The sequence below is a fragment of the Rhea pennata genome, chromosome 4, assembly GCF_028389875.1.
Source record: "Rhea pennata isolate bPtePen1 chromosome 4, bPtePen1.pri, whole genome shotgun sequence".
NCBI classification, from domain to species: domain Eukaryota; kingdom Metazoa; phylum Chordata; class Aves; order Rheiformes; family Rheidae; genus Rhea; species Rhea pennata.
The window spans coordinates 3763679-3788234 of NC_084666.1; the positions used below are offsets into that span (position 1 = coordinate 3763679).

The 24556-nt window shown below is 44.5% G+C and overlaps 1 protein-coding gene across 2 annotated transcripts in view; it reads left to right on the plus strand.

Annotated features, from left to right (window-relative positions):
• Positions 1 to 1929: 1929 nt before the first annotated feature.
• Positions 1930 to 24556, plus strand: part of SMOX (spermine oxidase) — a 56711-nt gene continuing 34084 nt past the window's right edge. Inside the window, exon 1 of one of the 2 annotated variants that reach the window (XM_062575079.1) lies at positions 1930 to 2027. The gene's annotated coding sequence lies outside the window, so the exon portion shown is untranslated. Of the gene's footprint in view, positions 2028 to 3384; positions 3468 to 24556 lie in introns of those variants that run through there. The other variant, XM_062575080.1, reaches the window with a different exon arrangement.

Genomic DNA, 24556 nt, shown 5'->3' on the forward strand with positions numbered 1-24556 from the left:
ATTTCCCTGAAGTCCTTTAATTTGCAAAGCTCTGCTTCCATCTGTAGGCTCTGTGGAGTCCCTGTGCTGAGCCTGTGGAGCATGTGCATGGGCAGGGCTGCTGCCTATTCTCTGACAGCAAGATGTCTCTTCGATGCCTGTTGTCCAATACTGGCTGTCAAACAGTACCGTGGCTGCAGCTTCCGGGTACCATAAGGTGCTTTGCAGGAGTCAGTTCCAGCTGTGACAACAGCAATAAAGCAGTCATAAGACGACAAGGCCTGGAAGAAAATGACACATAAAGGCTATATATATAAAATGGAAGAGTTTGTATGGTTCTTACTATTTAGTTGAAGCTGGGAACCCCATGCTATTCTTGCTGTTTTCTCCAGATGTTTTCCTGGCTAGGCAATCCAACCCCAGCTTTGCAGGTATGAACCTCAGCCAGGCAGCTGAATTAGTATGTTTTATAAAACCTTAAAACGTTTGAAGGCAATTTGCACACACAACTATTTTCATCCAACATGCAGTCTTTTCTCAAGACCTTCTCTGCCATGACATCCGAAAGCTTAACAGGGAAGCTGGGGGATACTTAAATGTTTCAGCTCTGCTGGTGGATCCTCATTCTGCATGTTAGATGTTGCTCATCTCTGATTGTAAACTTTTTCAGAAAGGGTCTATAATTTAATAAAACATGCTATTTACAGGACCACTACTTGAAGACTGATGTTTATCATGTAGCTGTAGCTGCCTGAAAGACATCAGATTCAGGAGCGTGTGATTCCCGTCACCAGAATGAGCTCTGTTATATGGCTTTCAGTGCTGTCTCCTGATCTGTTGAATAGTGGAAGGAGATTTGTGCTTTCTTCTGCCTTCAGGAGAGGTCTGTGTCATGAAGAGGTTTGTTTCTTGATGGTAATTTTTAGCATGTGTATCCCATAGCACCTAGATGGCATGTCTGAGGGGCACTGTGGTTTAACGCTGTAATTCCCAGTGCAATCCTTTACCCATGCTGTCCTCAAGAAGCCAGCAAAGACGTATGTATACCCAGGACTTCACCTTTGCAAAGACATCTGCAGCACCACGCTATGCTTTGTAATTAGTAGTTTGATATTGCTGTGAATTTTCCTGGTTTGCACAAACTGCTTGATGTTTTTAAAGGAAGAAACATCATATACTTGCAGGTAGGAACAGCATTTTAGGTCTTCCCATGTTGGTCTTGCTTTTTTCCGCGTGTTTGCTTCCAAGCTGAGTTCAGTCTCAGCTTGGGGGCAGGGGGGAAAGAGCTGGCTGCGGAGGGGCTTTTCCCGAACGCGGAGCAGCATTTGGGGATGGCCTTCGCGGGCGGGGGGACGGGATGCCTAGGGGCGGCGGAAGCGTTTCGGGGGCCACCTAAATATTTTAGGGGCGACACCTGCTCCCGGGAGCCGGAAAGAAGGTGGAATTAATTGGCAGGGAGCTTCCGTGGATTATCATTTTATTTTTATTATTTTTTGGAGGGGAAGGAGGGAAGATTTCGGAGACCCCAAGGGAGGCTTTCTGCGGAGGGGGCCGCCCGGCCTGGCCCCACACGCGGCCACGGCGTGAGGAAGGTGGCGCTTGCCGGGGGCGGGGGGGAGATGAGGCGCCCCGGCCGGGGGTTTGGAGGAGTGAATGCCTCAAAATGAGGGATTAATCCCCAAAATAGGCCCGAGGGGTGTGTGTGTGTGTGTGTGTGTGTGTCTGGAGCGGGTGGTGAGGGGAGAGGCGAGGGCCAGGCCGCCGCCGCGCCAGGCCGCGCTGCCCCTCAGCGGGGAGCGGCGGGAGGCGGAGGAGAAGGAGGCGGCGGAGGAGGAGGCGGCGGAGGACGAGGCGGGCAGCGGGGGCTCCTCGAGGCGGGGCCGGGGCGGGCCGAAGGGGAGGGCGGCTGGAAAACAGGCCGGCGCTGGTTCTCGCCTCGCAGTGCCAGGAGGAGCCGCCGCCGCCGCCGCGCCGGGAGCAGCGAGACGCCGAGGCGAGCTGGGCGGGCGGCGACACCGCGTCCCCCTCCGGCCACCGCAGAGAGAGAGGTACCGGCGGCGGCGGCGGCGGCATCATCGTCCCTGCGCTCCCCTCGCCTCGCCGCCCTCCCCGCCCCGCTCCCCGCCGGGGGAGCCCGCGGCCGGCCGGCCGCGTCCTCGGGAGAGGGGCGCCGCCGACCCCTTCCCCGCCTTCCCGCCCCACCTTTTTCCCGCCTTCCCCCCACTTTTTCCTCCTATCCACCTTCTTTCCACCTTTTTCCCTTTATCCCTGTTCCCCCCCTTTCCCCGTTTCCCCCCGTTTTTTCCCCTTTCCCCCCGTTTTTCCCCCCTTTTCCCCCTTTCCCCCGTTTCCCCCTTTTTCCCCCTTTCCCCCCGTTTCACCCTTCTTTTTTCCTTTTCTCCCCATTTCCTCCCTTTTTTCCCTTTACCCCCATTCCCCCCTTTTTTCCTCCCCCCATTTCTCCCCTTTTTTTTCCTTCCCCTCATTTTCTCCCCCTTTTTTCCCTTTCCCCGTTTCCCCCCTTTTTTCCTCTTTTCCATTTCTCCCCCTTTTCCCCCTTTCCCCAATTTCCCCTTTTTTCTCTTCCCCCATTTCCCATTTCTTCCTCTTCTCCCCATTTCCCCCCTTTTCCCCCTCTTCTCCCCATTTCCCCCTTTTCCCCTCTTCCCCGTTTCCTCCTTTTTTCCCTTTTCCTCTGTTTCGCCCTCCTTTTTCCCCTTTCCCTCTAGTTTCCCCCCTTTCTTTCCCTTTCCCCCAGTTTGCCCCCCCTTTTCCCTTTCCCTCCATTTCCCATTTTCTCCCTTTCCCTCCCTTTGCCCCCTTTTTTCCCCCTTGCTCTTTTCCCGACGCCTTTCCCCGCGCGCCAGCGGCAGGGTGCTCGCGGCTGGCACGCGTGTGCACGTGCTCGGCGGCTCTCGTTCGCACCGGGCCGGCGCGATGCCGGTGTCTGGGCGGGTTTTCCGGCGGGTCCGTCGCCTTTCGCAGATTTACGCGGGCTTTTAAATCATCGAGCTGGCGCGGGAGCTCGTCCTGGGTGCGCAAGAGCGAGATGCATCAATCCAATCGCATGTAACCGAAACCCGACCTCAAAACAAAGTTTTTTAGCAATATACATCCTCGTTCCGCCAAATACAGCTGTGCTGCTTGATCCTTATTCTCAGCTCGCCCTTAAAATTCCTCTATTTAGAGGCATGCTGTCTCGAACCCTGTGCAAAGCCCATCGTAAAGAGTGTGGAGCCCATCCATAATTGCCCTGCTACGTTGGATGCAAGCACGAGCTTTATGCAAAAGTGAAACCATCTGTATAAGCTCGTATGCGGCCACTTTGGGATCCCGCGCTAGCGCGGGGTTGAGTCCAGCGCTCTGTCCTTAGCTCACCCCGCTGATCCACTTTTCCCATAGCGCTAAGACCCAGCACTGCGCTGCAAGTTCCCCGACAGGTTTAGCGGAGGATGTGTGATCAGACAGCGAGCGTGGCTGCGTATTGTGTAAGAACGCTCTGTGTTTCCAGTCTTTTACAAATGTTGTTTTATTGACTTACTGATAACGTTTTGCTCTTGCAGCTCCCTTTTTTTTCCCAGATTGTTAGCCTGATACAAGCTAATGTTTTTTATGGTGCTTCCTTGCAGCAGATGTGCAGTGTTTCTGTTTTTCAGCGGATAGCAAGGTCCGTAGATTCAGCTGGCTCTGCCTCTAAAAAAAGACGAGTGTCGTCTTTCCATAGTCATCCCCTCCTCTCCCTCCCTCATTCTGCCCTTTGTGGAGTGGGAAACTGGACCGGGAAGCAGATAAATACAGAGCTGGCAGCAAGACAGGTCTCAGATCTGACTTGGTGTCTAGATAGAAATTGTGGCATGACCACTGAAGTGTTTACGTGGGCAACTTGGGCATTAGAGAAGCAACTGGGTGGTATTTTTGGTGGGATTTTGGCCAAATTATATGTGAAAGTGGGCTTTGAGATTGGGGCTTTACCTCATGTAAACACCGTCTGATGTTGAGCGCTGTTGGAGCGCTGTTTATAGTCCTTCTCAGTCCTTTAGCCCGCTGGAGCTGGTTTGCCCCCCTCTTTCTTGAAATGATGGCTCTGGAGTGGAGGGGGAACACCCCAAATCCTGGGAACCCAAATCCTTTGCAGTCTACAAGCAGCCCTGGATAACCCTCTTGGTTCTTCACTTGGATAACTGTACTTTTTCTGAAAAAATCTCTGCTGTGTCTTTCCCACCAAGCGACAGAGTGCTGTCGGAGTGTTAATTGTGGTATCTTTGAAACACAGTCTTTTTCTGGGGCAGGGAAATCTCCGTCAGCTTGATAGGGATGAGGAGATTAAGATGGAGTTTGAAAAGCTCTGTCAGATTGCTAGCTTTCCTCGAAAGCAGAAGGACGCTTACTATTTATGGGCTCCCAAGGGACCCTTGCATCGGAAAGGTGTGAATGGTGTTCTTTTACCTGTCCTCACCTTAACTAAGTAGTGTAGTTTGGGGTTTTTTGCAGTCTTCTACCTTCTGTGAACTCCTGCCCATCTCTGTCTATGGGACCAGCTTGGGAAGTTTGGAGAGGAGTTACTAAAATAATCCAGCTGATTTATTTTTTATACTACGGGTTTGAGTGAATCACGTAGTGCATTCCTGCTGCCTATTGCGAAAGTGGAGCTGCATGTCCTCTCAACCCCGGGAACTGGTTTATGTCACCTTGTGTTTTTTACGACCATCTTCCCTCAGAAAAATAATTCTTCTTAAAGTGATATCAGATTCCCTGTTTAATTTCTAGCTGACCCAAATGAGGGTCAAAGGAAAATGGTGATGCTGGCTTCTGAAGTCTATGCATTTACTTACTTTGTATGCTTGGGTTATATCAAAAAGAAATGGAAAAGATTTTCTCTGTGCCTTTTACAAATATTAACGTACAGTCCATTTAATTTCACAAATCTGTCTGCCATCTCCCTCTTCCAGTAACTGTAATTCACAGACCTGAAAGTGGAAAAATGTAGACATGTCCCCTCCCAGGAGCTACAAACATCAGTCCTCTCCAGAAGTTAATGAAGTCAAAGCTATGGAGATGAAATAACTGTTTTTTTTTTTTGTTCTGTTAGTGAGTTAAAAAGTTGTACCAGAGTGGTAAATAATAAATTAAATAGATATAAAGAAATCTTGGAAATGAAGTAGATGGAGAGTGCATTTGAACTCTTCCTTCTGAAGAGAGTGTCTAAACTATGTGGCTTAAGGATCCCTCCTGCTCCACGTTGGTGAAAATGTTAGTCTGAAACACAGCATTAACAAGGGACGGTGATACCAGCCCACCATGTAATAACCTGGAGCCTAGCAAGTCTGTAAAAGAGGGATTAGAAGCATAACCATAGATCAACTAATGCCACCAATTACTTGTATTAAGGACACTTAAAAATGAACTATTTAGCAAACACATCACAAAACATTGTGCCCTTTCCAGAACACGTTGTCTGTCTTGTTTCAGCCAGAGCCACTGAGGGAACAGGAAATTTCTGAGCTATTTTGATGACACATCCAGTCTTCGTCAGCTCTTCCTGGCTTATGGGTTTCAATGTGGCCAGGTATTTCATGCTCTGTACAGAGGGCGCATTTGTATAGGCATAGTAATATGACTTGGGTTTATAGTAGTCACCATGGAAATTATGATAAGTCTTTGCTTGTTGAAAACTGATGTTCCTGTGGTTTCTTCTAATTTTAAGAGTAAATTCCAGAAATACCATGGGTGGGAATATGAGCTATTTAGAAAATAAGAGCTTCATGGCTACGCTGCTCAGCACGAGTACACCATGTGCCTCATGGTATCTGGAGCTCATGTTGGTGTATTGTAGCTGTTCACATGATGTGTGGCTCTGCTCTGAAAAGTGGCTGCATCAAATCATGAGTTTGAGGTCCTGTGTTTGTGTCTTGGTATCTTTTCTTTTTTCAGCTGTCAACACTGTATTGCTGTGAAAATATTTTGGGGAGCATTTGCGGTTCACCTTCTTGCTGTATCTGAAACTTCCAGCTTTGCAAGCTCAGAGGTGAGCTTGATTTGGAGAACCACCTGTATTACAACCTGCAATAAAGGCTCTTGAGATTAATCTTGACTCATGCAACTATCTTTTCTGAAAGGAGATATTGTCAGTGGTGTTTTAGTTGTTTCACTCTACAGCTGTGCAGGCTGCCTAGTCTTTTATGGAGTTCATGGCACGGTCCTTTACCTTCACCTGACCAGAGTGCATCCGTCCTGTCACCAAAATATAAAGCCTGGCCAGCAGAGTTTGCACATGTTCTTTTGTCATCTCTTGGGAAGAAAAGGCCTTGGATACTTCAGGTAGCATCCATGAAGGATCCTGGGGACAGCGGTTGGACTGCAGGCTGGAGGAACGATGGCAGGCAGTCAACTAGCATCCTCACCCTGCAAATAGCACAGCATGCAGGGTGGATCCTGTTTGCAAGTTGAACCTGGCAGTAGCATAACACAGACCTACACTGTGGGAGATGCACTGTATATGTTGCTGTCTATTTTTTTCCTGGGGATAATTAATTGCAGGGAAATTTTAAAAAGTGGTGCTTCTTTGAAGATTTTTAATCCATGCTGTGGTTTTAAGAGTATTTTTTTTTTTTGGTGGCCACTGGAGTTTTTGTATTGTGATAGTATTGTGATATCTTGGAGCTAGGACCTGGTGGTTGTAAAAATGGGAGTGGCGAGGTGTGGTTTGGATTCTCATTTTTGCAAATAGGAAAACTATGGAGAGATCTGGAGACCACAGAGTAAATCATTGGTAGAACTGAGATTTGAGTAAGCAGGGCAGAGTCTCAGCTGTGTGAAGTCCAGAGAGCTGAATTTGCTTGAATAAAGATGATTTCAGCTTGTGGGGTATCTTCAGTTTCCATTATTTGGTCACTTATGTTTCTTTTATCAAGTAGTCTTTAAAATGTTGCAGTCTTTGTAATGGCTTGAAAATTTAATTAGAATCTAGTTTTCTTTTTTTAAACTACTGAGTTCAAAGGCAGGAACTACCTTTTAAGAAATAAGAAAATATTTGTTTTCCTGGCTGACAAAAGTAGAGTACCAAGCAATGGAGGATCATTTCAGAAGAATGGATAATTGTTTATTATTTTCTTCACGCTTCACAGTTATTCTGCATGATCACAGACTTTTTTTAAGTGTGTCCTCTAGATTTAGCTGAATGGCATTTAACAGCGTAGGTTACTGGCATGCTTGGAATGACTCAAATATTGGACAGGATATGATGGTGTTTGAAGGCTTTGAAGAGAGAAGAAAAAAACCTTTGGTTTGGTTCGTTTCTGTTGTGAAATACCTACTCAGAGAAGGCTGTCTTGTAGCTGAGGTGTCCAAGAAAAGACCTTATGCTACAAGCTAACAGGTAATCTGGGGCTGTCCCTAAGCCAGCTGCTGAATAAGAAAGGAGCAGTTTCTTTTCCTTTATAAGAACTGTGTTTGGTTTAATTAATTTTGCAGGGCAGATGGGGTATGCTGGAGTACTAGGCTTTTTCTCTGGAGGGTATTGTACAGGTGCAGCATTCAAGTGTGCTAACCTAATGTTTCTGTTGGACGGACAGACATTTATTTTGAAACTGAATTTAAAATTCTTTTGTTCCACGAGCATGCATATTCCAGGATGTAGGTGTAACCTCTTGCTTTGATCTCCAGTCTTTTTCTAACAGGATTTTCTTTTTTTGGAATTGCTTGCTGTTGTGGTCCCAGTGGACTCTGCTGGGAAGACGTGCATCATTAACATGTCTGGTAATGCTTTGATTGAACTCTTAAAAATTGTGGACCTTTTTGGTAAGTCTGGGCTGCTGTGAGGAGTATAGTTTTGCAAGACACTGGCTTCAGCAGTGGAACTGCATTAAGCTCTTTTTATTGTGCGGTCCTGTCTCTGCCTACATGTTTCCTCACTAGCAGAACTGTTCTCCACCCCCATCAGGACATAGTCTCATGATTGGCTTATGCTGATTTAAGACACTACTGCTATTGAAAGGGTTTGTCCCACTCAGGCTTATGAGATGCTGCAGCCGTAGACAAGAGGATCAGGGTGCCTATCTGCCTGACAGCAGGTTATTTTTTGTTTTTATAGGGTAGATTTTCAGTTGGATCCAATCCCTGGCCCATTGCATGACTGCCACTGCCAGTACTAGTGAGAGAGTTGAACTGCGTCCCTTGAGAGCAGTGCAAAATTAGATCAGTGGGTTGAAAAACTGTGCCTGCAGATGTACAGGAGTGTATCCATAAACACGCATACACACACAGCAGAGGGGGTATTTTTGCCTTGGATCATTTCTGCGAACTTGGACACTGTGTGGTTCCGCAAACAGGGACAACTGAGAGGTTGGAGATCTGCTTTGCAAGAGTTGAGCAGGGGGGAAGGAAGCAAAAGCTCTTAAAACCACCTTGCTGTCGAAGTTGATAGTTTTCAAGCTCTAACCCTGAGATAAAGGTTAGTACTTCGGGGCTTGCAGTTTGCAGTCTGCTGCTTGGATTGTCTGATCTCCCAGAACATTATGTGCCATTAATTAATTCTTTCAGAAGCACAGTGCTTCCAGTAATTTAGCAGACTAAATTAACAGTCCAGTTTACAGTAATGGGAAGCTCACACCGTTGCTCCAGTTATACAATAGCATCTGGTGCCGGACATCGAGAAGAGCTTGACAAAGGACTAAATGTGACAATGGTCTTTAGAGATAAGCACTGGGCTATTAATCTTTTTGTCCCCTGATTCCCTTGGAGTGGGATCTGGAACTGTGTGGTGGGCTCCCTATACCCTGCAGCAGAGCATCAGGAGGCGATCCAAGGTTTTGATCAAGAGCTGCCTAAAGTCAGCTTCACTCTTGTTAGCTGGCTGCTGGAGGCTGGCCAGTAGGAACATTGTAGATCTAAGGGATGGCCGAAAGGTCCATCCTAACTAGATATCGCTTCACAAATAGTTTATACAGGTGGGATTCGTGTGTTGAAGTCTCAGTAAAGCACAGGGAGAGGCAGTGCTGGAGTTGAGTTTGTAATGCTAAGCAGATGATCTGAAAGTGTTTTTGGGGGTTATTTTTTGGTTTTGATTAGAAGCATACACATTTGGCTCAGGGGTCCCCAGAACGTGAAGGGGATCCACTCCTAAAGATTGTATGCCTGCATATATTCCAAGGAAGAACAGCTGAATGGCTTAAAGAAAAAAGAGAGCTATTCTGGCTGCATGGTCCAAAATTGGAGGTCAAGTGCAGATGGGCTCTTGTTAACAACCATCCCCGTGGTGTGGGATGTGAGAGAGGTACTTGGCAGCTGTGGTCTGTCTCATTGGGAAGGCTGTGGTGTGTAGCTCCTGGTCATGTGCCCATAGTCCTATTCCATAAGACTTGGTTGTTTGTGTTGTATTGCTCTTCAGGAAGTGAGGCAGGAGTTACTATGTAAGAATGGGCAACCCCTGCCAACGGGATCCAATGGGATCTCATGGCATTTGTGTGTCATATTATGGAAACAGAATTATTAAGAATAGAAATAGAAATATTAGGAAAGTTCTTTTGGTCTGGGGCTGCTGCTGATACATTTTCTTGTCATATTTTTCTGTTATAACTGAAGAACAGTAGGGCTGGAAGGGACCTCAGGACATTGTCTAATGTAACCTTATGCCCCACAACTGGGTCAGATCTATCTAAACTTTTCCCCCAGATGTCTGTCCAACACAGTTCTTAAAAGCCTGCAGTGATGTACTCTCCCCACCCTCCCTGGGTGAACCACCTCAGTCCTCTGTTGTTCTTAGCATTACCAAGCTCTTCCTAATGTTTCCTGCTGCAGTCAAAAACAGCTGACATCTTCATTTTCCTCTTTGCAGCAGTCTCTGGGAATGGGCAGTGGCTGCAGTTGGACGATTTCTTCTGTGAAATGCAGGATCCAAAACAGCAGTGTGTGCCATCTGGCACCTTACCTATACTGAACTGGCAGATTACTTATGACTCACATGTATAGACTTTGTGTTATCTTTTATTTGGCAGAAGCACAAATAACCGCTCATGACGTAATGTGTTGTTTCATTATGAGTTATGGCTCTCTACATACTATAAAAGTAAGACACATACTCTTCAAGTACTGTCTTTTCTGCTGGGATGTACTGTGGGTCTTCACAGAGAGAACAGTGTGGTAAAGTGGAGGTCCTTGTCAGCTGCTGTCGTCAGATCTTTCCCTGTGACTAATTGGGTTGTAATTTGGGCAGTTGTGCCCTCCCCATTTGACGTCCCAGCTGTAGTTCACTGGTGACTTCCTATTCACCCTCTCTGCAATGGTTATACTCTGTGCGTTTGGTTTTGTGGGTACTCTCTCTTCGTTGCTGTGAAGGACATTCATGCATTTGCACAACTGGTAGTGTGTGGCTATGTTGATTCCTTTGGGAGGAGACCTGATGTTCAAAAGTAAAGCATGACAGAAGAGAAAATGTAGCGGATTAGCACTAGAACCATTACTTAGAAGGATAAACTGGTAACATGCTGGTCAGCATGATAAGTAATGATCAGCTGTTAGCTTGAAGGCGATTGCCATTTGATCATTATAATCTTAGGAAAATGATTCCAAATGGCTATTGTGTGATGGAGAATCTTAGGAAAATGATTCCAAGTGGCTATTGTGTGATGGAGCCAGATATCTGAGTTTGGTTTGTTCTGCTTCCAAGTGGACAGATGTTCCCATTACACAAAATATTGCAGTTTGCATCCATTGGCCATCTTGTGTGCTGTAGCTGAATCTATTTTCTGAGGTTTTAGAGGGCTCGTTTTAGCAGACAGTTAGAGGAAGGTGGCAGTTTCATTTGAACTGTGTCTGAGAGAATATGGCTATTTGCTGTTTCCATTTGCAAAATTGGGCTGTACCAGTTTTATTTTTGGAAAAAATCACTTGCCTGTGAATATCATTGTGACTATTTTATCTAGCTTCTTATACCTTTCAGTGGGAGAGAATCATAGAATCATAGAAATCAGTAAGGTTGGAAGGGACCTCTGGAGATCATCTAGTCCAACCTCCCTGCTCAGCAGGGTCACCTAGAGCACGTTAGACAGGATTGTGTCCAGGAGAATAGGAAATATGTATGAAAGCTGTGTCGGCTTCCAGAGAGCCTTCATCTCGAGGTAACTGAAGAAGCTAACGTCATTATAAAGGCTGGTCTGGACAGGTCTGAAACACCTCTTGGAAGCTGCTTGTGTTTATTGTGCTAGGAGGAGCAGGTTGGGTTGAACAGCCTTAATTTTGTTTGAACTGTTAGTACGTATCTTCTCTGAATTCTCCTCAGTTTTCTTTTAGAGTCTTTATTTGAAAACTTGTATAATGTGAGTCTTCAGTTTCTTTTGCACTTTCAAAGACCTAGCTGTTTCAAAGAGCTGTGAAAGTTCTAGTGTTTTCTTCTTATGTTTTTTTTTTCTCCTTTAATTACAGATAAAGGGAACTTCAGTCATATGAAAGGTATTTGATTGATGGCTTTTGAGTCCAGAGCACTTGTTATCACTGAACAGGTGTATAGAGCTGTAGGCTACTGTGCAAAATCCCTTGTTCAGTGTTTCTTCATAATGATTTTTTAGAATTACTGAATAATTCAGTTTGGAGAGGACATCTGGAGCTCTGTAGTCCAAACCACTGCTCTGAGCAGGGCCAATTTCAGAGCTGGTTGCTCATGTCCTTGTCCAATCAAGTTCTGAAAATCTCCGGGGATGGAGTTTCCATCAACTCTCTGGGCAACATGGTCCCATGTTAACCCTCTGACAGTAAGGAGTATTTTCCTTTTATCTAATCAGGATTTTCCTTGCTGCAGGTTTTGCCCATTTCTTCTTGTGCTTTTTTTGTGTGCTGTTTAGAGGAGTCTAGTTCCATCTTCTCTGTAACTGCCGGTTAGGTAGTTGAAGATAGAAATTAAATCCCCCATTAACACCTATTTCTTCTCAAACTTAAACAAACCCGATTCCTTCATTCTTTTCTTGTATGTCTTGTGTTCCAATCCCTAGATCATCCTAGTGGCTCTCTGTTGGACAGTTTGTTGATGGCTTTTCTGGGACTGTGGCTAAATTAGATAGTACTGCAGATGTGGCCCCACTAGCACCAAGAGAAGAAGAATCACTTCCCTCAAACTGCTGACTATTGTCTCTCCCAATTGAGCCCATTTTGTGGCTGTCTTTCACTGCTGCAAGAGCACACTGCTAATTCCTCTTCAACTTACTGTCCACCAGGACCCTCAGGTGTTTCTCTGAAGAGCTTCTCCCTAGCTAAGAAGTCCTCAGTTTGTGTTGATAAATGCTTTTCTCCTGTCTTGGGTGCAAGACTTCACATCTATGTTGCTTAACTTCGTGAGGTTTCCTTCAGTCCATTCCTCCAGCTTGTTGGGGCAGTCCTGTTCTCCAATGTACCAGCTGCTCCTCTCAGCATGATGTTGTCTGAACTTGCTGAGGGAGCTCTCTACCCCATCATCCAGGTCGTTAATTGAGATGTTAAAAAATACCTGTTTAACAACAGTCTGTTGGCTACTGCCCCTTGCACTCAATGATCCAGCCAATTTTAATTATTTTGTAGTCCACTTACCTGATCTGTATCTCTCCATTTGTGGAGACAAACTGAATGTCTCTAGGTCAGTCAGTCGATCTTTTCAAGATTTGCTAAGATTTACTTTGGAACAACAACAAAAAGTTGTGTTTAGACCTATGAGGAGAAGTGTGCTGGAAGAAGTAAGGTGTGGAATGAAAACATATGGGGAACTATAAAAAGTAAGGTTTCTGGTCTCTTTTTCTGTATAGATAAGCCCATGGACTCTTGTTCTTTCCATGCATATTGCTAATCACTAGCTTGTTTTTAAGTGGAGAAGTGTCTTTAGAAATAGTTACACTGGGAATTTTTCCTGCTTGATGAAGGAAGAAGGAGGCTTCCTTCAGGCTGTGGCCTGCCTGCTTGCTTGGACTAGTCTATTCTTAGCAACATGTCTGACTTAAATGGATCCAATTTCTTCTCATACCTGGTGGTTTTTTTAATTATCATGGATTTTTGTTGCTCTTTCCAAGATCCAGTCTGCATTTTGTAAAAATGTACAGTAGGTGCAAAAAAGTGAGCAGCTGATGGCAAAGCCATGCAATGTATAGCTAACTGCTTTCCATGCTTTTCCATAACTGCAGGATGAGGTTTGCATTTATGCTGCTTAGGGAATTACTAATTGCTGCATAGGGAATTGCACCCCATTTTTACATTTGTTCATGTAACTTTGCTTTCTTAAGTATTTCCTCTTGTTGATATTGGACTAGTGTGTGAAGATCATTTGGAAATCTGAACCTGTACCTCAGAGTGCTTGCAAATCCTCCCAGCTCTGAATCATCTGTTGGTTTTATCGGCATACATTCCAGTCCATCATCCAAGTTATTAATGAAAATGTTGCACACGTCTTATACCTGGCTGGACCCGCTTTCAAGTGCCTTACCAATTATATAGCAAACCATTGATAATTACACTCTGAGAGTTATTTTGTCAAGCAGCCATTTTATAATGATTACATCTCGTTCATGTTTTCTTAGCTGGATCTTCTGGGAAAATCATGTCAGTGTCAGAGCTAATAAAGATTGTGTTTCTGAATATCCTTATCACTTCTGTATGGGCATACAATTTTTTCCTGGTGATGCATGGATCCTTTATGAAAGGATCTGTCTTCCATAGATTTTTGAAGATAGAAGGAACCTTGAAGGTGGTGAGATCTGCCCCTTTCTACATTGAAAGGTTAAACGTGCAGACTACACCAGATTTATGAGAACTTTTGTAACGGGACAGTTGCTATATGGCAGCCCCAGGAGATCAAGAGGAAGCAAACGTGATGTGTTTATGGCTCCCAAATGAAATTAAACAATTACCTGAATCCAGTCTTCAAAGCAGTCTTTGAATGAATCCCAACCCTCTTTCTGCAAGGGTTGGAAAAATAAAGTACGTGTCTAATCTGTACCAGATATCAGCCAACTGTTATCTGTGCCTACGTGCTGTTACTCAGATCTTGTTAGTCGCCTAATTGGATAATAGGCAGTACACTTCACAACTGCATAAGTATATTAAGCTCAGTCTGCTTTGGAGCAGGGAGGGGAAGATGTGCTTGGTGACAAATGGACAGAAGAAGCTACACAGTGGAGTGGCAGTGTAAATATGGCCCTGTACCCCCATCACTTCATGTCCGGGAACTTTCCAGGACAGAAGCTTTGTACATGTGTGTAGCATTTACATGAGTATTTAAGTCCCAGAGCGGAGAGTTGTGACACTTCTAGATTTTGTCCACATCAGCTGAGCAATTTCACTTTTAAAAGCACAGTTCTTCTAACAGTTAAATCCCTTTCAGAGGTATCTTGTGCAGAATAAATTCATCCCTGGTTTTAAATCCAACAGGATATAGCGAAGGGATGTACCCTATGTATGTAGAGAAGTGTGTATTTTGCAGCAGGTTCCTGGTCGTAAAGCATGAGGACGATGCAGTGTGACCAGGATCAGAAAGCCTGCATGGGACTTGGGGTGAACAGTTCTAAGCAATTCGACATATGGAAGAGAGAAACTCTTTAATTCTAGAAATACTCTTCCCTGTCTTTCCGGTGAAGATCCAGTTACTGCATTTATCTGTTTTAAAACTGTTGGAATAGGTTGACTCTTTTCCAAGGCGTAGCTAAAAGTCAGTCTCTTATAGAGCACTATGTGTTTGTATTTTCCCAACAAATAGCTTATTCATTAAAAGACATGCAGATGTGAGCATAGTTCATGAGTTGTCACCACCTATTATATTCTCAGGAGAAGGTATGCACAGGGAACATTTCTGAGTACGGAAGTTGCATCTGATTGAGGGGATCGTTATCTCAAGTTAATGGGAAAGTAGCTGTACAAATGTTTTGTGGATTCCCTTGGGACAGATGGAGAGTTTTGACACAGGGCTCAAGTTTAGTCTAGCTTTTGGCCTTGTATATGGAGTGAAAGGCGTAGGGCTTTTCATTTATAGCTTATTTACCTCATCTAATGAATATCTCCAGCTTTTCATGCTGTCCAACATCTGTGTAGCAGGCAGAAAACAAAGTAGTAAGACCTCTTTTCTTTATGTATTTATTTTAAGCAAATGTAAACTAGTTTAAGTGTGTTTATCATTGTGCAGCACGGTTAACAGCTGTGCAAAGTGCCTTACAGTTGTGTGCATGATTTCATATATATGGGAAGTTGAGAGGATTCTCTGATATTTTTTTGTTTTTATATTTGGCCAACAAGGGTTAAGAGTTAGGCACTTGTCTGTGTGGGGAGGCTATTCCACTGCAGAGGGGTGTGAATTTAAAACATGCCAACTCTCCTATGGAAGATCTTATTAAATAACAAAATCCCAGACCACTTTTTTTTTGGATGAAGATAAAGGATTGCAGCATAGCTGTTTTGTCTCATTTCTGTGTAGATGATCCTCCAAACTACCACCTTATTTTAGATGAACTAGTGAATAACTGTCAAATACATTTTATAGTATTCATGCCTAATGTAATGACTAGGTTAAGATGGCCTTTCTGCAAAGGATAATTCAAATGTCAGCATCTAGATTACCTGGATAGGCGCTGGAGGGAGTCTACATCTTTTTTTTTTTTTTTTTTTTTTCACTACATAGAAGACCTAGACTCCTGTCTGAGACACTGAAGGTTGGTAGCTACAGGTAACTGTTGCTGCATGCCAGAGGCAGATTTGAGTTTTCAACATCCAGAAGAGACGGATTAGTGATCTGTCCAAAGTGTTCAATGAGGTGAAGGTTGCGTACTTTCTGTAGCAATATACACTGATAATTCCTTTCTCTCCCATCCCGAACTGCTGTGTATTGTAGTAATGACTGACTCAGTCCATCATCAACTCTGTATTGGGCTGTAGTTCAACAGACACTTATTAAAGGGTGACGAATACTCTGTTGTATGCAACTGATAAGAGAATTCAGAAATGAAATTGAATATTAAATTGTCAGTGACCTTTTTCTCTCCTTTAGTTTGGCTGAAAAAGAAAAATAATGACATAGGCCCTTTTTCTGTATGGGCAAGATCTAGACATGCCTTGCACTTTCAGAGTTGCTTTTCAAAACCCAGGTAACAATTTGGTGGTCCTGTCTGACCACTGCCTGTTCCAGGTAAAACCCAGACCCAGTAACGTGTGTATCAAAAGCAAAATGTTTTCTTGGTTGATTGTTCGTGCTGTCTTTACAAATTTCTTAAAACCAAACCCACAATGCTGTATGTTTTCCAGAAGATGAGGTGGTGTCCTAGGTGGTGAGATCTGTGATGCTTCTTAGTTCTTGGAGGAATTTATCTCCCAGTTTTGGCTAAGCAGAGAGGAGCTTTCCCCTATTGTAGAGAGGTCTGTGGTGCTCATGGAGCGAGTTTATCAGTCTGGGTCTTCACTGGGGCCTTTAGGCAATATTTTAAGTTTCCCCAACTTTGATCACAGAACATCTTATGCCTGGAGTCAAGGCCTTGACTGTGACAGGCAGTTCTTTGGAAAGCTGTGCAAAGATCCTCGTGTCTCTCAAAAGCAGTGGCCTGTGTTTCAGAAAGCAGCGCTGTGAACGAGGAGAACAAGTTTGAAATCACGTGTCCGCCTGCAAGTACTTTTTCTTCCTTAGGAAGATTTGCTGGAGAATGTTAATTGAGTCCCCTTTTAAATGAAGGAGACTTTGCTTCCTTCCCAAGTTTTCAAAACAAATTTTCCAAATACAGAGCCCATGTTTCATTCAAGTGTAAATCCTTTCTCTTTAACCTGGAAGTTATCCCAGAAAAAAAAAAAAATCCATTCACAGTGGGACAGACCCTTGCAGTTGCAGTGGAAAAAAATGAAGTGGATCAAATTGTCCAAACAGGAAGGGAATTAAGAAAAGACTTTACTCAGTGAGGTGAGCTCTCAGTTTAAATAGTCTTCCTGCAAACTCCACTTTGTAACTCTGTTGCTTTTGAAGCATCATGCTATAATTGAAGTGACTGCTAAATTTAGAAATGACGAATCTTCCTTCCCAACAGGCCAGCCTATCTGTAGGCTGCATGGGTTTAAGTGTGAAGTTATGGGGTGGATGCAAGAAGTGGCTTGAAATTCATTGGCTTGTTATCATCTCTGTTGACTTCTGCGTAGCTCGGTGGTCCTGTTGGGTCTCTGAACACCAATAATTTATGCTCCTCTAGTTTCTTTTCATTTGAGGGCATTAATCTAAGTGCTCTTTTGACATGGCTAGGTAGTAATGCTGTTTAACACATAGTGAAGCTGAAGCAGTGAAAGGATAAAGCTTGACAAGCTGAGTGAAACGAGCTCCTATCCAAAAGCTTTGAAATTGTGCTGTATTTTTAGCAATTCCTGGATAGAATTGTCATTCTGTTATCCCCTGTCACACAAGAAGTCTGTAAAAGAACAGATAAAACACAAGTGGCCCAATCCCCAGCCTCTGCTGTTTACCGCATGACAAATCTTCCTGCTTGGTGAAAAATCCCATAGAAATATAATATTTTTTTTTCGCCGGTAGCTCGTATTTCTTAATTCCTCTCTTCCTGAGCAGTATTTTATCTTAATTCTGTGAAGTAGTTTGAGACAGTTTATTGAAAAGGAGCAATGCAAAATAAATCTCCCTTTGTTTCAGTAGTATGGTTTGATAGTCACGGAGAAGAAATACTGTTCTGAGTTTGGTGATTCAGGAGGAATGAAAGGCACCTGGTGGAAACAGTAATCCATCATTTCTGTGCATCCTACGGTACACTGGGCTGCAGCTGCCTGCAGGCCATTTAGTAACCTCAAAGCACAAGAACTCGAGTGGAGGAGGTTTTCTGTCTCAAGAGAGAATTTCATCCTCCGGCTCTGTTTTGATGTTTGCAGTAAGGTGGAAACAAAAGCCGAAGGTGTCACTGTTATGTTTTTGTCCCCGCTCTCCCACCTATCTTTTCCTTGCCTTTCACCAACAGTTTACGCTTTCTGCTGTGCTTCAGGGTGTCTAGATGCTAGCACTTAACAAGCGAAATCCCGCAGCAGGGTGAACTGCTGCTGTTGCGTTACAGCCGGGATGGTTACTCCTGTAAGATGCTTTTTGTAGGAGCGCCTGACTACCTAAGGATAGCTGTAGACAACCTGAATGCAGGCAGTTTCTAGTTAGGAGATGTGTCTGTGCTTTTCCATCGAAAACATTTGTGAAATCAGAACATGTAGCTGTCGTATGCAAAACCCTACGCTTCAAGTAGCATGAGGAAAACACCTTTCTTCTTCAAGGTGAGCCTCTGATGGGTAAAAATCTCAGAAACCCGGTCTGTCAAGCATGACCCAGAATTCATCGAGATCTAGGGAGATGCTTCCCAAACTGAATTCCCCTATCCTAGGGTTCTTGTCCGATGCATGCATATGTGCAGAGAGCAGTATGGGGAATGCAGGGTATATTGCAATATCCTAAAGTTAGTCTTTGCCATGTTTCTGCTGCCTGAGAGCTGAAGCATGGCTTCCCCAAGAGTTCAAGATCCGCATTTAGTGTTCCTGAGAAAGATATGCCCCAGAGAAGTCCCCTAAATACAGTTCCACCTGGAGAGACGTACTTTTCCTGCAGTAACGTCTAGTCTGTTCCAGGCTGAAGTCAATCCAGTTACTGTGGCAGTAAATCAGCACCGTGTTCGACTTTTCTAATTTTGGTTCTCAGCCCTTGTGTTTCAGTTGCATGTAATGATTTTCCTCATGACTTGAATGGTAAAGATGCGGTAACCACACAAGGATGGCTTAAAATCAAAGATTGGGTGTGGGTGTTGCTTTCAAATAGAGAATAAATGTTGCTATTTAGAGAGTTGTGCTGCTATTTCAGGACAGCTTGTTAGGTCTGGATTCTGTAAAGTGGTGAGAAAATATAATTGCTTTTGGGCTAGTATGTCTCATATGGTGTGTCCTGAATTGATCCTCATGTACACATTGAGTTGGAGCCAGTACTGAGCCTTGCTGAATGCAGATTCATTCCCTTTTTCACCCTCCTATTACACAGAATGGGGGAAGGAGAAGAAGATTCCTGATGAAATTTTGCTCCCAGGCTTGCTCCAATGAATTTAAAACCCCAAACCACAAAGAATTCCCAGATGTAGTACGGACACCGGTGTTTATTTGCCTGAGACCCCATTGTGTTCTGAGTTGTGCAAACGTAGGCATGTTTCCGATTTAATTAAGGCTGTTTTTATCAATTAAGTTTCACAAACAATTGGAGCGAGGAGGGTAACGGAGATAAGATTGCACGGTTATGCAGATGGGATAGGGTACAGCTCTTTTGTGGCAGTCAGAATACAAGAAACTTGGTTGCAACATAGTTCTGATCCATTATGCCAGTGGTTTTAGTTTGCAGCCTCTTTTTTCCCCTGTAGTTTACTGTCTGCTTCTCCTTCCTTTTACAGTCCTGAAACACCAAGCTTTGCTTCATGGGAAGCTGAGCAGTGGGAGATGACTTCCAGTGTTTACTGGACGTGCTTGAGGAGCTGGGAAAAAAAAAGGGAGAGTTCCCAGCACTGGGTCAGCTGCTGCTTGGCAAGCATGTGAGTCAGAATTGATCCATGCTCATGGACACAGACAGACCAGACTCAATCTCTCCATGCTAACTTGGAACCAGAAACACAGGAGAGCACAGCACAGACACAGTAAAAGGCAAACCAGTTTGGGTCTGGATATTGCTTGTCCCTGTTAGCTCAACAGCATGTTTTTGAACTAATAAACTCTCTCCATGGTTTGAGGCTAGCATGGTTCAGCTGCAACTAGTTGTACTGGCTTAGGTTTTAACTAGGTCACTGTGCAGATAGGTCCCTGATGGCCTGTAGTATGTGAAAACACAGTGATTTCTATCAAAGATTTTAGAATTCATGGCTAGATCATGATTTCTTTCTCCAGGGTTAAGATGAGACTATATCATTTGCTGTGCCAGTTTGAGTGCCAGTCTAGCAGCACTGTTTTCCCAGCTTTTCCTGATCCATGAGGAGACTGTTCTTCTGGCAGTGTAAGCTGTCACTGGTGATAGAGCAGGTGTTGTGGAATGTCCTCTAGATAGGTGGGCCCTTGTACCTAATATCTCAAGCTCCCAAAAGACAAGTATATACTAAGCTGTCAACTACAACATATACTTGTTCTTCTCTCTTTGGGGGATTTGTAGAGCAGAGGATTTACTGGTAGCATTTGCTCATCTGTTTTGCAAGGAACATGCCAAATTGAAAGCTGTGCTTTTGGTTGCTGCTGTGAAACTCCTTTTTCCTGTCTCCTGTGTAATATTGTAGCCTCTGGCACATGAACCACAGCATTAGTGTTCTGATTTCACTAGCTCTGTGGGCAGGAGAAGCTCTGTAGCCCAGAACACATGGTTCAGGGAAGTCATTGTCTCAGCTGCAGATGAGCTAGCTGGTTTTGTGTGACCAGAGAAACTGCAAAGAAAGGGAGAAAGAAGAAGAGGCTTCTCTCTCCAAGACTGTCCCAGGAACGCAGTCCGTCTAGCCATAGCTGGCCCATCTCTCACCTTCACATGGTGTCATTGCAATGTATTCCTGAAATGCCTTTGACTTCCTTCTTAGCGCATTTTTCTGGGAAACACTCAGGGGTGATGACCACATCTTAGCATTTCCATGGCGGGGGGGGGGGGGGGAGGGTGTCATACGGGTGGAAGAAATCGTCTAGTTATTACCTTAGTCCTCAGAACTGTAAATCCAGCCTGCTGTCCCGCTGGCTGAGCTGCCTTCCACTAGGCTGTCAGAGAGGCCTTTAAAGAGCAGTTCAAGATAGCCTACTCCCTTCTCTTGCTCTCAGAGCTGACCGAGTCAGCTGTATTTTCACGGTGCGCTTCAGCCAAGGGAACAAGCTTGAGAATCAGCCATGAGCCAGCCAGTTATTTTGATTTATTTTCTTTTCTTTCTCGTTGGATGAGAAAGATTTGAAAAACATATAATGGTGCATTTTATCAGTGAGTTTTAAACGGCGTGATTCATCCACTTATGTTCTTGGCATGAGGTTCTTTGGTTTATTTTTTGGATATCCTTGCAGCTCTGTTAGTGCCAAGCACAGTATGGAAGTGTCCTGTGGCAGACAACCTGCTCTGCCCATATGTTAGCTTAAAAAAAAGATTATAATAGGAAGTCTTTATACTGCATGCCAACATGCCTGGGACTTGTTAAATATATTCTGCTTGTCAACAACTACCCAATTTAAAAAGTAGCCTTGGTGTGAATCAGCTTTGAACAAGTTCATTTGACTCAAGGGATATTTGCAGGCATTAAAACAAGTTGGATCACAGTGGTAAAAATGTGCAGTGGTTTCCTGATCAAAAGCACTATCCAAAGACTTCTTCTTTCTTTCTTTTTCTTTTTTTTTTTAAAAAAAACTTCTCCTCTAAATGTTCAAAAGCACAGAGATTTTCCTAGTTAGCACATTTTTGGTGACTTTGGAGAGTAGAGGAGGCTTACTGGAGCAAGTATTTTTGGAAGCCACTAGCAGGTAACTGGAACACTTGTTACAGTCTATGCAAACAATACATCTGTATAGAGGGGTATGGGTGTAAGTCTTGCCTGAAGTCAGTGTTATTCAACGGGGTTCACTTGCTGCTGCGGTCGATTCCTCGCTAGGGTATAAATCACTGTGACACTTACGGGCTCTTTAACAGGTTCATTTTTAAAGTCAGAATTGTGGGATCCGTTTACAAAGCGAGCTCTGTGCTCTGCCTGCTCCCTCTTCCCTGGCTTATTGCCTGAAATTGCCTGCCCGGCCAGCTTGCCTGCCAGCTCTGCAGATCTCGCCTCTGTGAGGAGGCTGGTCCGCGTGGGACTGGCGTGGGAGCTTGTGGTCGTCCTGCAAAGCTTCCTGGCTCTCCTTGACTTGAAGACTGCATTATCACTGATGCTGTTCTGTCCTCGTTTCCCTCTGTCCATAGGATATTGGTCTGATCAGTCAGAGGCTTAGGCTTTAGCTAGTTGTCTTTTCTTGCAATTCAACTTTGAATAGGTGTCTGCTCAGAAGAGCAGGCTGCAGAGAAGGTGCTCCAGTGCCTCTAAGATAGCAGCAAGTCTTACCAGGGTGCCTTTTCCACTGTCTTACTAGGGTTGGGTTTGACGGTTTATTCTCTCTGTCTCCTCCGCGTTTTTCCTGGATGATGGTGTTGCAGGCAGAGGCAAAGGGGACAGCTGTCTTGGATCACACTTATGAAAAATATTGTTTCTCAGAACATTCTGTTTTTTTTCCTTGAAGAACTTAAACATTTCTGCTTCATTTTCTATGCCAGCAGTGTGGGACCGCAGAGTGGTGCTGTTGTTGGAGCCTGTAGCTTGCACAAGATCTGATGGCCTCAGCTCTAAGATCTAGCAGCTTTGGTTTGTTTCTAATTCATAACTAGCAGAATAGTTTTACAGAGTTAACTAAGGGTGATAGTCCTTTATTTGACAGACAGGGGAACTGATGCACAGATAGATGAAATGGCTTGCTCAAGCCATCACTGGTCACCCTGAGAGCAGGAGACTGTTATTTGTTGTGTGTCTGTCTACTGAAATAGGACAAGTTTCCAGCTTGGGAAGTATTTTAGTATGGCCCCTGCTCTGCCTCTCCTGAGCGATGGAGGCATGATACTTCTGGAAGTGAAGACGAAAAAGAAGATAAGGTTTGCAGCGTTTTGTTAAAAGATGGGGAGTAGCCAGCCCAGCTAAGGTCATCATCTCAGGCTTGAAGAGACTCGAGTTTGGGCAGGCAAAATTTAGTACTGTGATAGCCCTCTCTATCTTTCAGGATGTGTCCAGAGGAAGATAAGTCAGCCTGAAGGTCTCTGCTACTTCTAAAACACTACTGCTGCAGAGGTTTTGGGCAGAGGGCCGTGGATTTGGTGGATGGGTAAAATGGGATGGTTTTTGTTCATATTACTAGTTTTAAGATAGTAGGTACAGCATGTTGTTACTGTGTTTCTGTCCTTACGTATGATCCAGCTGTGCATGCACTATGTGTCAATCATTGTTGTGGGTCAGTAATTAGTAAATGGGGCTTGTAGAGGCTTGTGTAAGATCACTGCTACTGAGCTGCAGCCTTCTTAGTTCCTCAAGCTGCATTTGATAGCTTGGGCTTTTATGTAGGCACATTTTAGCAGATAGTAGCATTCAGTCCAAATTTGCTTTTCTCTGACAGCCACCCCTATAAATTCTAGCAGCTCTCTGAAAACCACTTTGATTCTGCTTCTTCTGTGGAGATATATAAGGCAAGTCACAGGCTGTTCATCTGTAGCAGAAGTGTTGTCTTGTTTTTATCACTGCAGTAAAAAGCTGTGTCTGTCTCCCTTGTACCATCATGTTGAGGGAGTTTAGAGGCTAGTCAGCTCTTCATCACCGGGGCTGGTGGACAATGATGAGGGCCTCGGGATAAATGGGTCATATTAATGCTATGAGATGTGATGGGTAGGGTGATGCAGAAATGATTGAGGAGCTCCACTCAAAGCCCACTGGGATCCAGGAAGACTCTTTCTCAGGAATGTTAAATGCAGGTCTTACTCTTGGTGAAGAATTCATATATATATATATGAATTTTTATAATTATAAATTTATTTATAGATATCCTGCTAAATGAGCAAAATGTGGATGTCTTCCTCCCCTTAGGCAATGAAGGATGCCATGGGAAGATACTTTCTTTTGAAGGTGTCTTGCCACATGATGGGAAGGAGCTACCAACACCTTGGGGAAAGTGAGGGGACTGTGTTGGTGACAGTCCTGCTTGGGGCAGGGGGTTGGATTGGAGCTCTTCAGAGGTCCCTTCCAGTCAGCACTTCACAGTTTCTGTGAGCTGTCAGGAAGTCTCCCCTGCAGAGACCCACTCCCTGCCCAGACCTGGTGGCTATGTGGAAAGAGGACAGCAGGAGCAATCTGGGGCTAGGTGAGTTATTCCAGCAGCCCACATCCACCTTGCAAATTTACTTAGAGTGATGAAACAGGTCTCCCTCCCTTGGCTGGTCTTTGGCCAAGGAACTTGTGGTTAGGCTAAAGGATTGAATTGGACAAAACCTGAGCACAAAGCTGACGGTGAAACACTGCTCTGCCAGTTGTTTCTACCTGGTGATTGGAGGTAGGTTTCCAGGGTGTGCAGGCGTGACGGAAGTTAAAGTAAATCTCACTGGTGCATATCCTGACGGCAGCACGGGTGTTACGAGCCTGGGAAGGGCTCTGGTATGTACTGGGATGGCTGAAGTCCAATCTGCTACTCCTGCAGCTATCCCGGTATCCTCGGGAAAATGAGGTGTGTCCGATTCCGCTGCAATAAAGCTCCTGTTGCATGGCATACAACCTTGTTGGGTTGGTGTTTGTGCAACCACTGTATGAAGGCAGTTTATAACAGTCTGTTTCATTGCCTCACGTATTTGATTGATGTGGAGGACTTAAGTTCAATTAATACGTCTCCTGCCTTGTGTTGAAAGGTTGTCCATACTTAACCTGTGGTGGCTCTGAAGAGGATTGTGAGCAAGTTTGGCAGGCAACCTGCTGGACTGGAGGTTGCAATTGCAATTGCAAGAGTGGAAAGGAGGAGAGGGAAAAAAAAGAGAGAAAGAAAAAGATGTTTCAGTTTGACATGTTTACAGCCTGGAGAGCTT